The sequence below is a fragment of the Mytilus trossulus genome, chromosome 10 (genome assembly GCF_036588685.1).
Source record: "Mytilus trossulus isolate FHL-02 chromosome 10, PNRI_Mtr1.1.1.hap1, whole genome shotgun sequence".
NCBI lineage: Eukaryota > Metazoa > Mollusca > Bivalvia > Mytilida > Mytilidae > Mytilus > Mytilus trossulus.
The window spans coordinates 12673413-12689546 of record NC_086382.1 but is presented as its reverse complement, the minus strand read 5'-3'; the positions used below and the strand labels follow the sequence as shown (position 1 = coordinate 12689546).

General features: G+C 30.1%; 1 pseudogene; it reads right to left on the bottom strand.

Annotated features, from left to right (window-relative positions):
• Positions 1 to 845: 845 nt before the first annotated feature.
• Positions 846 to 16134, bottom strand: part of LOC134686868 (ubiquitin carboxyl-terminal hydrolase 47-like) — a 39296-nt pseudogene continuing 24007 nt past the window's right edge.

Genomic DNA, 16134 nt, shown 5'->3' with positions numbered 1-16134 from the left:
ATTATTAGACATACATGTGTATTTATCTGAAAAATGTTTACAGAAAGATCAATTGAAAATCTTTCGAAATGCAGAAAGAGATATTAATGAAAAAGTTGCAAGCTTTATTATTCAACTTAAAACGTAAATCTTCTACTAAAGAAATAAATGAATTGTTTCAAATATTCTCTGATCCTGCAAGACAGATTCAGGCTCTAGTTTTGAAAGCTCTGAGCCAGTATGACTAAATTGTGTTAATTGAAGTGCAGATCAACAATACAAACTATAAAGGGCAAAAATGCAGGTTCCATAAAGACATCATTGCAGTAACCAATAGCAACCAAAATATGTTTAATGCAACTTGTATATACATAAAGTGTATTCTTAACAATTGTAAACATTATCTATTTTTTACTACTGATTACAGTTTTTCGTAACTTCTGTGCATGAAGGTTCACTTTGACAATTAAATTTTCTAGACATAGTGAATAGTATCACTTTCAACTGTGTGTTTTTCCTTATTGATCATTAATATTATGTGCAAATCAGAATTGAATCATAATAAATTTAGACTAAATAATTAAAAGCAATTCCCTCTTTTCCGTTGCAAGCACATGAGTTGATGGGCATATCTTTTATTTTCTGCATGTTTTTAGTTTAGGTTTGCACAATTTCTTTTACTTCTCTTGATTTTGGAGTACTTAATACCTTTTTTAATTGACATACATGATTTGCATAATTGCATTTTTCTCATGATATGCAGCATTTATAGTTTTTAAGACCTACTTGATTAAATAAAGATACTGCAGCTGAACACAAAAAAAATGTCTATGTATGGAAAACTGTGAAATAAAAATAACAAATGAAATATTTTACATTTAATTCTTTGACAATAAAAACTTTATACATGATCTTTTTACAATTGTAATAATCTTTATACCCATGATTTCTTTGTTTTGTCTATTTCAAAATAACAAACCTCGTAGCCCGTAAGCTTTACAGAATAATTCAATCATATATGTTCAACAACTATTGCAAAGTTTAAGTGGTATCAATATTTTAAATACTACTGATTTGTGTGCTTGGACATTACATTTAACTCTGTATAAAAAAAACTTTGTTTCAACATTTTGTTATTGTTTAAATATATCTAGCTATTTAAATAGAAATGAATATTCTATGGTAAACTTTTATTGGTAAATTTTCTTTGATATCTAAATTGGCATAAACCACAGTAATTTTACAGTTTTATGGATTTAAAGTGACAATTAAAAATCAGCTAAAATTCTAATACAGTTATAGTTGAACTCCTTTGAAAGGAGTAGGTCCAGTAAGACCCCTTTTTGGCCCAAAAATATAGCAGTTTTACGAAATTGTTAAAATGTAAACTTTCAGTTATTTATTGGACAGTAGAATGCTTCTGCTTCATAAATATGGGCTGTTTTTGACAATACAATGCACATTTATCGGGTACTAGCACCATAAAGTCATGCTAAATTACTGAAATCTTCACATTTCTAGAATTTTAGTTAAATTTCAGACAGTTTTCCTGCAAGACGAAAGTGGCTGCATTCGTGTTCATCCTTAATATTGAAATGTAAGTTGTATTTTATGATAATACATAACATATATAAAGGTTGAGGATGAACATGGATGCGGCCACTTTCATTTTTGTCAAAAACCATCTGAAAAGTGACATTTTTTGTCATATTTGGTAAATTTTTCATATTTGAGCTTGAATCGGATCGTTTTTAATGACTAAATCAGTTAAAATCTTTCACTTAAACTGATTGTTTCAAATGAAATAGACACTTAAGTGTTTAAAAAGTGGTCAGATGAACCTGAAATTTGAGGCCAAAATCGGTCCTTACTGGACCTACTCCTTTGTGAATCTAAAAACAGGTTAGTATTTTTTCAACCAAGAAAAACCTTACCGCAGTAAATACTTTATTTATTTTGTGTTTTTCAATATCAGATTAGTTTTACTAATTAAACCAGTTTAAAATGATTTCAGTTAAACCTGTTTATTCTATCAATAAACGAGTTAAACACTTTATCGAGAAACCAGTTAATCAATTTATTAAGAAACCAGTAAAACAATTTATTAAGAAACCAGTTAAAAATGTAATGGTTTTAAGCCTTTCAGTCCAGATCTGGGGAAGTTTTATTGTTGGTGCTAGGGGGATGGTCATCTGTGTAGATCTTCAGAGCTTTTTCTTTTCTAGGTGAGTATGTCGTCCTGGCAGTTGTTCTGTTCAACCTTCAAAAAACAAATGGCTCTAATTAGTTTTGCAAGTATTTCTATAACATGAACTATCCTCTGTCATATAAAAACTAAAGCGGAAGGAGCAATTTTTCAAGTTTTTGAACCAGTTCTAATTATTGAATGAAAATAATAGGGGTGGCCAGATCCCCTTCTGATGTCTATAACATGTAATGTGTTATGTATGTTATGATTTTTTCTTTTTATTAAGTATTAGTCAAGGTATTATACTTTTCTGGTAATTTTTACATTTTGTTCACCCTATATATATCAAGATTTATTTGTTACTATTTAAAACAAAAAATGGATGACTAATATTTTCTTTGCATTAAAACAGAGATGTTCACTCCTTAACAAAATTCAGTGGGCAGTATTTTGAAAAATTGCAATATAAATTGAAAACTTGCATTTCTTTGCCACTTTTTACATATGGTTCAAATCAGCAGTAATGATTAATCTCTGCTTCAACAACATTTACCTTGTGTTTTCTTTTTGTTGTAGTTCTTTTTTCTGTTCTGCTGACAATTCCATTGGCTTTTCTGTTTTATCCCTGAAATGTGATAACTTTAGTTAAAATGGGTTGGTATTTGAAATTATTTCCTTATATTTCAACTACTAGTATTACAATGCATTTTTACTTTTTATTCAAATAGATATATTTGTAGGTTTTTGGTGATAGGGTAACAAAAGGTTATTTTCCCAAATTTTAAACAGAATTTAATATACAACCAGATGCTTCGCAGGTCGATGCTTTATACGACCGCAGAGGTCGAACCCTGAACAGTTGGGGCAAGTATGGACACAACATTTAAGCTTGATACAGCTCTGAATTTTGATTGTGATTAAATAGTTGACACAACATAGGTTTCTGACACAGAATGAATGTGGTCTAAGAACTTAAACTTAAAAACTTTAAAATTTTAAATTGGACATTTACCTATTATGGTCCAATATCCAAAATATAAATACATGGTTAGATTTAGCATATCATAGAACCCCAAGAATTCAATATTTGAAGAATTCAAATAATGTTTAATTTAAGACCCTTTAGACCTCAATGTGGACCAATTAAATAACAGGGCCCAAATATTAAAAAATCTAAATACATGGTTAGATTCAGCATATTGAAGAACCCCATATATTCAATTTTTGTTGAAATCAAACAAAGTTTAATTTTTGACCCTTTGAACCTTAATGTAGACCAATTTGAAAACAGGACAATACTGTGCAATTGAATATTTCTTGCTATTGCCCAAAACTGTGCAATCGAAAATTTCTTGCTATTGTGCAATATTGTGCAATTGAAGATTTCTTGCTATTGCGCAATACTGTACAATTGAAAATTTCTTGCTATTGCACAATACTGTGCAATTGAAGATTTCTTGTTATTGTGCAATACTGTGCAATTGAAAATTTCTTGCTATTGCACAATACTTAATATAATAATTTTGGACCCCGATTTGGACCAACTTGAAAACTGGGCCCATAACCAAAAATCTAAGTACATGTTTAGATTCAGCATATCAAGGAACCCCAAGAATTTTTGTTAAAATCAAGCTAAGTTTAATTTTGGACCCTTTGGACCTTAAATGTAGACTAATTTGAAAACAGGACCAAAAATTAAGAATCTGAATACACGGTTAGATTTGGCATATCAAAGAACCCCAATAATTAATTTTTTGGTGAAATCAAACAGTTTAATTTTGAACCCTTTTGGCCCCTAATTCGTTGGGACCAAAACTCCCAAAATCAATCCAAACCTTCCTTTTGTGGTCATAAACCTTGTGTTAAAATTTCATAGATTTCTATTAACTTATACTTAAGTTATTGTGCAAAAAACAATAAAAATGCTTATTTGGGACCTGTTTTTGGCCCCTAATTCCTAAACTGTTAGGACTAAAACTCCCAAAATCAATCCCAACCTTCCTTTTGTGGTCATAGACGTTAAAATTTCATAGATTTCTTATAAATACTAAATTTATTGTGCGAAAACCAAGGAAAATGCTTATTTGGGCCCTTTTTGGACCCTAATTCCTAAACTGTTGGAAACAAAACACACCAAATCAATCCCAACCTTCCTTTCATGGTCATAAACCTTGTGTTTAAATTTCATAGATTTCTATTTACTTTTACTAAAGTTAGAGTGGGAAACCTTAATGTCTTCGGACGACAATGACGACAACGACCACACCAAAATGATACCAATATACGACCAAATTTTTTTCTATTTTTACGGTATTATAAAAAGTCATTTTAATCTTTTGACAAATTCTCCTCCATCTTGCTTACAATTTGACTTCATTTTTAAAGAAGCTATAATCTTTTTTTCTGCCTCCATACCTAATTGACCTATAAAAATATGGTCAAACTTACTTGTAAAATAGAACACTTCCATCATCACAGATATATAGAGGCCATGTATTTAGTGTTGTGGCATGTGGACTCCAGTCTAAGTCAGTATTCATCTCCAGTAGAGAGACATCACAGGGAAAGTTGCCACGCCCCTAAGAAACAAAACAAAGTTGGTGAAGCTTTAGACAAGATTATGGATCAACATGATCAAGTTGCTGTGACACTAAAGTCTAATGAAAAATAATAAATTGTGAAACTAAAGACAAGATTTGAAATCATTTTTTTTCTTGACACTATAGTACAAAATATTAAGCTTTAAAAATAATATCAATCATTTTAAAGTGACACTGACATGAAATAGAATATTCTTTTTGTAAAAAAAATTGGGGCTTGTTTCATATCTATACAAGGTAATAGATCCTGTCCCAATGTCTGAAATTCCTAAATTTACACTTGTTTGGAAAAACTTACATTGAACTCCTGAATGTTAAAAAAAAAAAAAAAATAGCCAATAACAAAATTAAATTTTAAAGCTTGTTGAGTGCTTATCATCTTCAAGTCAGAGCTGTAATCACACAGCCTTCCTTTTAAATTTATCAAAAGTACTTTATAATAAGTATATTATAGTGTGATAAACATATAAAAAATATACCTTGGCATAGTCAATATTTTCTTCTAGAATTCCACTAACTTCTGAAATCTGAAATGGAGAAAATACATAATTAATATCATTAGACAGCTTTCACAATGATCCGCCAGGAATTGCATTTTTGCTCAACTGCTTTTGAATGGATATATATTATCTGTTTAACTGCATGCCCTTGTGCAAGATAAGTCAAAATATAACCTTATCATCCTTGATAGGTCACCATTCTAATGACTATTTGATGTGTTTCAATTTCAATATCCGCACCTACTGTCGTCCCTAATTTACTGACCAGAATTGAAATTATGTTGAAAGTCTTAAGGATGTACTTAGGTGAGGTTAGGTCAAAATTAAGAAATTAAGAAATTAAGAAATTCAAATTGGTACTATAAGCTGGTAGAGCATCAATTAAGGATAAAGATAAGCTAAAAATTTTGATAGGTGGTGGGGAAAGGCTGACTCGGACTTTTACCTTATATTTGCATTGGTATCATTTGGGTCTCAAAACAAAAGAAAGAAAATCAATAATCTTCTAAAATTTTGGTAAATGACCTTTCATAAGCTATTAAGTCTTATATGAAAAAATAAATGAGTGTTATGGGTCAAATTATTTTACATTGTATTGTATGGAAAAACACCAAGGAATCCGAACATTTGATACAAATTCCAAAACCTAACCTAAGTACATCCTTAAAAATTCAGGTTTTACAACCAGTAAAAAACATAAATCTAACGTTATTAATAATCTGTGAAAATGAGATCAGTTGAATAGCAGCAGATGGACATTCAATTGTAATCATTCCATACACCAAATACAGTTAATCTATTGCATTTAGTACATGAGAAAAGAACTTCACCAGGACAACTTAAATTTGCTCACTTTACATCAAATCACACACAGTCACCAATCACTGCATCTATCTGTTTTCTTTATCTTTTGCTCAGATCCTTTTTCGTTATTTTTTAAATGGTGGAAGTTATATACCCCACCCCACTGAATATTCCTCAAATTGTTCTTTCAATAAAATAATTCTGTTTGGCAAATTTATCATATCACATCAAAAGTACCTTTGACTTAAGTTCCTCAACTGTTTGCTGGGTTAAGAATATCTCCTTGAAATTTTCTAGTTCTACAGTTGCTGGGTGCCATTGTCGTACAAAGATGGCTAACTGTGATGATGATATCATCTGCTCTTCGTCTATAACATTTACAAATAGAAACTAGACATGTGGCTTTTATGTATAAGAAAATATATATTTATGTATTTAGTGAAAATGAACTTGACATGTGCTGAATCTGAAAATGTATTACACATTTAGGCAAGCTCATATCAAGCTTGATAATAAATTTAAGGAAGTTCTAATTTGTAGTTCCTGAGAAAAGCAAACAATGAAAATTTCTTACATGGTATTTATATGAAAGAATGATAATTGATTAAACACAGAAAAGCATATTCACATGAAGCTTACTACCAATTTTTTTAGGATGATCAAATTAAAAGTTCCTGATTGAAAGACAGATGTTGTCCAGCTTCAGAGAGGAGGTATAAAAATATTATTTGTATGCATATAAATCAATAAATATTGCTAAATTCTTTACCATCAAGCTTCTGTAAAAATATTTCCCAGTTTGCAAATATAGGTACATCATCTTCATACACTTGGTTGTCAAGGTAAATAGAACCAGGATTCTTCCCATGTTTTCTTCCGTAATCGGCATCTAAACAATACAGAAAATCAACTGCAATAACATGTTAATTAATCTTGGAAGAACATCAATTTCATAATCTTTGCTAAACAATCTTTTTTTTTTATGAATTTAAGCCCAAAATACATTAAAATATAGAAATTTTCAATGTTAAATTCAACCACTCTTTTGTGTTGTTTAACATCTTTGAGTATGTGAACAGAGCATTAATCATATCCCTCACCGCTCTTTTTCACAATTTAACCCTCATCCATACTTAACTTTTTTTTACACAATTTAAAACAAAATTACATTTGAAATTTGAAAAAAAAATCTATCTTATACATCTTGAAATTTTTTATGAATACCTATTGCAAATTCATTTATACTTTCGAATACAAAATTAATATCATTGTCAGTTTTCTTATCTCACAGAGTTTGCTCCCTTATGCTCCATACCTATGTACAGGAATGTCAAGGCCACACTGCTCCTTAATCTCTGGAAGTATCAGTTTCTTTGACTCTAACACCGTCATTCCTTTGGCAAATATTGTATCAATAAGAAACTTGCCAGGCTGTAAAGAAAAAATATCAGTTAGTTGTAATTTTAAAATTTGGTAACCTATCAAATATTACTTATATTTCTTTCAATAATCCATCAGTGCTTTGAAACAAGAATTTAGAACATATTATGTACCAATTATTAATCTCATACAGCTTTGACAATGTTTGAAGTGAATTTAGAAATAGACGTAAGCCAGTACATAGGCAGGTAAAACAATAGGTATACATATAATTGAAACTCAAAATTGTACAATGCTTATATTGAAATCCATGATTTTTTTTTTATTTTCATAATTATAAAAAAACAAAGACACAATGCCTTAGGTTCTAAACTATTCTCATTTGTCTTGATTTATTCTCTTTTGAGATGTTGTTTACAAAATTCTGAAAAAACAAAAGTTCTGATGATATAAAGAAAGAGCAACAATAAAAGTACTGAGTGTGCAGGGATCAATCAATTTATATATGGCAAGAATGTTCAACTTAAGTAACTAAAATTGTTCATACCTCTGCTTCATTGATATCAAGTTGGAACACTTTGACTCTGTATTCTCCCTGTTTTAAAGCTCTCCCTAACTTAATATTCAGCTGAAAATAATAAACATTAATTATACTGAATTATATTACCAATTTATTCTTACAAATATAAATTTTGTTAACAAAATTACATTTCATAAATACATACTTTCAATCAGGCCATTCTATTGTGACAAAAATCAACATCCTCACCACACATTGATAGCATTTCACATTTTATGACCATGGGGGGTCGTCTCATGATAGATGTACTACTAGGTTTGCCTAAAAAGTGGTTAGTTGAGAATTTGATCCTGAGCTGGGTACAACCAAAGACATAAAAATTGGTATTTACTGCTTATCTAATTTTTGTACTATTTTCACATTTCCTGACCGGTGTGAGAAATATATTTCTCTTCACTAGTGACTGTTTTCGGCAAATGATTGGTTGAAATTTAATTGTGATGTTAAATTTTCTTGGTTTCTTCTGAATTTTCTTATTGTGACGTCATGAAAAAAGGCGACAATGCCTGATGATGTCACATCAAAAGTACACAACTTTCCTCAAATCTTTGAAAAGGAAGGGCAAAAATCATAAGAGAAACAGGTTCCACTATGCAACTTGTGTATTACAATATTTCTCCAGTCTTTAAAGTTTAATTTAAAAACCTCACGCTTTAAATATTAAAATTTAACTATCTTGAGTGGAGAAATATCGTAATACACTTGTTGCCGTTGTGGAATTTCTACAATAATCAAAAAGCATTTAGAATTTAGAACACTTTTTGGCTTTGAGTCAAAATAATTGTTGTCTTTTCTCAAACTGTTACCTTGGGAACTAGCAAGTTAAAAATAAACTCAGTGAATCAGTATCCTACAAATCAAGGTTTGTACTCATATCACATTAACATGTTCTTATCCAGTTATGCATATATTACATGAGATAATGAGACTAGACACTAAACATTAATCCATCGTCTACAGTGTAGACTCTACACCATCAAATTTTACGACAGTCTCAGTAGGCAATCCGTTGTCTATCACTGATCAACTGTTAGAGACAGTTACCTAGACGGTTCATTAAAACCTGTTTCCCTGGACTATCACCAAATGTTGCTTTCCTTATTTTCATCTTGACAGTTAAGGACAACTTTTTTATGGTGTTATTTTCTAATTAAAACTTTTTCTGCTTGAATACCACATTAAACTTACTTTTCCATCTTCAAAGAAAGACAAGGTTTCTGACAGCCGGATACTTTCAAATTCTTGATTTTTCGTGTAAACTCTATACACCTACAATAAACATGCATATAAAGATTAAAAGTGATTTACCACCAGTAATATAAATCTTTTCATATGTAAACTTATACAATTGTTTTCTGTTCGTAATATAAAAGAACTTAATAATTTTGGGAAGTATTTATGTATTGCCGAAAAAAAATTGTAATTGTTGAATGTGTATATCATACTTTAATTAAGATTGTTAAATAGTGCTAATTAATATCATGCTCCTACATTTGTTTTTAATTGTATTAATTGCATATTAATGAATTACCTTATTGTAATATTTTTTGCTTACTATATTTAATGTAATATTTATTGTACTTGATACCTATAAGCTGTATTGCTTTTGGAATAAAGAATATATATATATATTTATTTATTGATGCACTGAAATAGGTCTCACTTATGTATATAAATATAAATTCAATTAACTGTTTATTTATTCATTAACAAAATGTGTGAGTCATCCATTGAAACTGTGTCTCCAGATAATATAAACAGAAACAGATAAGTAAGTTCATGATTTGGTTAAAGAACCTTGAAAATAATAAAATATATAAATAAAGCAGCAAGTGAACAAATTCATATACTGAAGAAAAAAATAAAGAATGGAAATGGGGAATGTGTCAACGAGACAACAACCCGACCAGAAGTCAGAAAATTGCTTAAGGCCACCAATGGGTCTTCACAAGTGAGAAGACAGGCTTCAGCTGACCCTTAAACAAAATGTGTACTAGTTCAGTGAAAATGGACATCACACTATAAGAATATGTTTATGCCCCACCTACGATAGTAGTTTTTGATGAAGTTGAAGTCCAATCAACTTGAAACTAAGTACACATTTTCCCTATGATATGATCTTTCTAATTTAAATGCCAAATTAGAATTTTGATCCCCATTTCATGGTCCAATGAACATGGAAAATGATAGTGCAAGTGGGACATCCATGTACTATGGACACATTCTTGTTTAAGTTCTATTGAGAGATTTCCCAGTGATAGCAGATAAACAAACTGCTATACACAGAATTGACCATATCCATGTTGTTGTAAGGGGAAACCCCAAAATTCTCTTAGACCAATCATAACAGATTACAATTTCAATATAAGGATAATGCAAACATGTTGTAATTCTATTGAGCCTTTCTTAATTAGTTGATGATCAACAAACTGAAGTATAAAGCAGGAATGGCAAAGTCCATAACATGTTATTAAATAAAAGGAACCCACAAAAAACAACCACAAGAGTTGCAGATTAAAATAAACTGAGGGAACAGCGCAAGACAACAGTAATTATCCCTTAATGGCCTAGGAGTCTACATACAGCTGAATGTTGTCATGATTACACCACAATAAAGATGACTAAATCCTCTAATTCTTTAGATGATTAATTACCTTAAAGTTTTCAGAGTCTGTACCAATAAATGGCTCCAGCTCTGCCTTGAAAGCCCCAAGTGTTATCCTCTTATCTACCAAGATTGTTAATGCTGAAAAATATAAATGTCAAGATTGAAGAGAAATGTTGCTACTTAATTCATAAGAACATGTTTTAAAATATGATATAAAACTTGATTCATGCAAGACAAACAAGATAACCCAGAACTTTAATGTTCCATCTAAATCGGAAGTCATATCAATCAAGCCGGACACATTATTCTGCCAATTTTTTTTTCAATTTATGGCTTATTGTGTATTTCAATTTTTTTTACATTAAAGAAGAGAAATATCATATCACATGTTGATTCATTTTTAGATGAGTATAAGTTGATAAAACCTGATCTATTCATAGATTATTTCAAAAACTACTTATTTTCCAGGATGGGTACTTTGTGTCCTTTGTTGGTTGTGTTTGTGCTTAGTAATGACCTTATCAGTAAAGCTCTTTTAACTAAATTTTACATAATGTGCTGTTTATACACCACTGTCTTGTGTTATGGGAATGATTGAGTGCTGACAAACATATATAACCCATCAATGCTTTTATGTGGCTGTCCAATGAAAAAGGAGACATGAATCAATTTCGTCATTTTTTGCTGTTAAATCTGTAGTTCTTTCGTTAGAATTATTTCGCATTTTGTTTTCCCCGACTTTTTAAAGCTTCTCGATACAATTAGGGTCTTGCTAATTGCTGAAGGCAGGACAGTGACTTTTTCACATCCTTTTCCTTTCATACAAACCATCAGTTTAAAATTGACCTGTACCCAAGCCATTTCCTGACTTATTGAGGCTCCTTTGGACCATTTTTTTTTGTAAACTAAAAACCAACAGATACCTAGGTTCAAGGCTGTTATATGCTAAATTTATACACTTTTTTAATAATTTAGATTATAAGACTTACATCTTTGTTTTGATACAATATCCTCATCTCTATTCACCATGTTAAAATAATGTTTAAATGGTTCCTCATGAACAATTGTCACTTCATCATTGTCCCAATTTTCACTTTCATTTTTATTATCCGTGTCCAAATTTTCACTACCTTCTTTACTTGAATGAGTATCCATATCATTAATCCCCCTGTCACCGGGAGAAGGGGGCGCTGTCTGTTCAGAGTCGCTATCACAGTGTTCAACAGGTTCTCGTATAACGTCATCAACATTATAGTTTTCTCCTCCTGATTCAGTACTACAATTTGTATTTAGACTAAATTCAGCACTAGTACTGGTTTCCTGACTACTACTACAACTTTGCCCAACAGGGCTACTTGTCCGTCCCTCGGAACCAGTCTCTGTTGGACTGGTACACTGTCCTAAAGACCGATCACTATGTGAATTATTCAACGTCACAGATTTTAATTTGGAGTCTAACTCACTATCACTCCCCCTATCACTTATTCCTTCGTCAACGTCTAATGAATTATTGTCTTGTGTAGATTTTACACTAGAACACATATCTTCTAATAGTTTATTGTGACGGTAACTAGATTTCATATATTCATTAACTTCATCTGGAAAATAAACATATTAATTTAATTAAAACTTGTCTAAAGAGAAGAAAAGTTGAGTTGTTAACTTGAGTATGCATATGAGAAAAACAATTAAAATTTTATCATCATTCAAAAAAAATAGTTAGAAAAAATAATTAACAAACAAGAATGTGTCCAAAGTACACAGATATCCCCACTATAGGAAACATGTGCACTAAGTTTCAACTTGATTGGACTTCAACTTCATCAAAAACTACTTCGACCAAAAACTTTAACCTGAAACAGGACAGACGGACAAACAGATGCACACATCAGAAAACATAATGCCCATAAATGAGGCATAAAAAATATTCAGTAACAGATTAACTTTTTACAATATTTTAGACAAATTTGAAAGCAGCACCATTTAAAAAGTGGTAATTCAATCACTATTGTAGAAAATAATGTAAGAAAAGACTTATATAGGGTAATTTAAAAGAAATATAATTCTAACACTTTCTGCAACAACAAATTAAAGGTGGGTTTTTTTAAGGATTTTTATATTACATGTATAAAAAAAAAAGATAATTTATTCTCTTTGTAAGTTTTTCAGAAGACATGGACACAATTTTATGGAATATAACTTACCTACAGAGGGTATATTTACATATATACGTATTGTATTTTGATGTCGATCTAAAAGTTTATAAAATCTGCTACACTGAAATTGTCCACTTTCTACACTCTCTATACCAGAGTATTCTATGTAAACCTAAAATGTTAATTGTAAATTTTTTATAATATTTCAATAATTATATTAATTTGTATATGTACATCTATATTGCTAACAAATACTTATGTGTTATCCAATTTTCTTGCAAGAGTTCATTAATTATTTGGAGATCCCAAAAGCCTTTAAAAATGTTTCAAGTGAATCACCTTGATAGAGATACATGTAAATCAATCTAAGATTTGCTTTTACTATTGTGTTAGTAATTTCATTTTCACACAATAGTTTTTATCAAGCTTCCTTAACAATCTGCATTAAATTAAACATTTGTCAAAATTTGGGTAAATTTTCTTATTTTCTTGCCAACAATAACATGTGTTGTATGAAAATCTTACATGCCATCCAATGTAAGATCATAGTGTTGAACCATTTCACTGGGTGTTTTTTTTAATTCTTGTAATCTGTATAACAAATTGATTTTGATTGATTTACAAAGGATGTTATGCATGTTGACCTCCAACATGGAATTTAATGTTATAACTCAGTGGTATTTTAAACACAGTGTAGTTAGTAACAAGTTTCAGAATTAAAAGCTTATTTTCAATGTTAAGATGCCTTTGAAACCATATCTTCATCTCCATACCTTGTTACTTTTAAAGAATCCTTCAGCTTTAAGAGTTTTATTTGGCACAGCTAAAAACCTCAAATCACTATGAAATCTTTCCAAAACACATCTCATTTGGTCTACCGGACACTTCAGTATCTAAAAAATAAATAATATATATTAATTTTTATGGCATTGCTTTGTTTTTCCCCCTTGAATTTGAATTATATTATGAATTAAACAGGGCAGATGGGGTATATGACAATGAGACAGCAACCAAAATGGTTCCACATAATTTTTATCAAAGTAGGTCTTTTAAATCAATCATTCAATTGATCTTGGATTCATTAGATTGGGATCTTGCAATAGAGTAGGTACTGATATTTTTAGAGCCCGCTAACATGTTCTACTCCGTCTGTAGATGTTTGTACCTGTCCCAAGTCTGGAGCCTTTAATTTAGTTGTTGCCGTTTGTTGATATGTTACATATTTGTTTTTCATTCATTTTTTGTACAAAAATAAGGCCGTAGTTTTTCTATTTTGAATTGTTTTAGATTTGTCATTTTGGGGCCTTATGTGGTATGAGCTTTGCTCATTGTTGAAGACTATATAGTGACCTATAGTTGTTAATTTCTGTGTCATTTGGTCTCTTGTTGAGAGTTTTCACATTAGCAATCATACCACATCTTGTTTATATCAACAAGCTCTGTTTGTTTATAAATTAATAACAAAATCATTTTACTCTACTACTTTCCTATTTTCAGTTCATGTTGCATTATCTTAATTTAGTTCACATCTTTTTTTTTACTTTATCTTGAGAGTACTGACTTGAATTGATACCAAAGAAAATAATGGATTATACAGTAGTCAAGATATTATATGAGCCTGTAAGAAGATGCTTATGTGAATGAATGATACTATAATACTTACATTTGAGACTAGTTTCTTAAATTCATTAACAGTTTGAGTCTGATAAGCTCGTACACTGATGGGATCATGGAGAATATCATTTTCTATGTCTGCCACATAGACTTTCACTGTTACACCTGTAACATAGAACATAAAAATAAATAATGATTGTTGTCTTCAGTTTTGACATAAGTTGCATAGAAAATGCTTTAATAATGAAAAATCTATAAATATATAACTTGGTAAATATCTTATATCTTTCCTAATTTTGGGTCTTTTATACTCTTTAACTGAACACTCTATTTAACCTGTAACTTCTTTTTTATTGAGTATCACTTATGAATCTTTAGTAGACAAAACGCACACCTTGGGAACATATTTTAAGTCTGGTATCCTTCATGAGTTTATTTCATGTATTATCAAAATATGTGGGTAAAAAATATATCAAACAAAACATGCAGTGATGATTTTAAATTCAATTAACAGATCAAGAAAATATACATACTCAAAATTGTGTGGTCTTTTTAGAACTATATTAAGCTCTACTGGCAATATACTACTGGTAATATAGAAATAAGGAGATGTGATAATAAACACATTTTTAGCTGTGTCAATATTAGATCTTGTTTTATTATCCTAAGTTGTTCTAATAAACACTTTATCAAATTTTCACAAGGAACTAATGTTCTATATACTGACCTCCTGGACGGTATTCCTGGAATTCTTGATCAGAATGTTTAGTTTCTAATAACAAATCAAAGTTATACGCCTGTTTGACACCTCCTAGAATCTGTCCCATGGTGTGTTCCTCTTGACCCTCGTATGAACATTCTAAGGAATCATGATACTCATCGTACTTAACGATACGACAGCAGTCCAAAGGTAGGACGTCTTCTAATTCAAACATCTGAAACATACAATATTATTTTATAGTATTTAGTCTTTTTGTGTATGAATGCAAATTTTTTGAAGTTTTTTTTCTTTTTAAATTCAAAATTATTTCTATAAAGCTTACAACTAATTTTTCTTATCAAAACTTTTATGTTTTGGAATTACTTGTGATATTCATTTAATCAACATGTCTTTTAAGTCATCTTCATCCTTAAATGTTTCTCCTTATAAGAGAAATATTTTACATTATGCAAATATAGTGTGAAATTATTACTAATTGTCTGATGAATGTGAAAAATCAAAGTGATGGATATCACTCATGGAAAGATTAGAACAGTAGTTTGAATTATTTCATATTAAGGTATGGTGGGGGAAAATTAACATTCATAAAGCACTATTGCTGAAAATTGCATTTGTCTTTAGAACGAAACTTGCGTTTTCAGTATGAGGATAAAATGAGCTCAAATTAAATAATATGGGTCTCTTAATTTGCACAATTTTATTTAAACTGCAGTTTATATTTTATGGAAATTATGTTGCCGGTTCTAAACATGTTTAAAAATAAAAAAAATTAAAAAAAATCTTCTAGTAAATGTTACCAACTATTCTTGTAAGACATTAATTTAGACCAATAGCTAAAAACTTTAAAGTGCCAGCAAAAAAAAATCGGAAAATGTTGTTTTGGGGCATTTTGTAAGTTAAAAAAGAGGTTATATGGCATTGAAGATTAAAAGTTAAAAATCAATTTTTAAAGTATTTTTCAACACAGGGCATGGAAAATGTACTTTTTCAACGTAAACCAATTA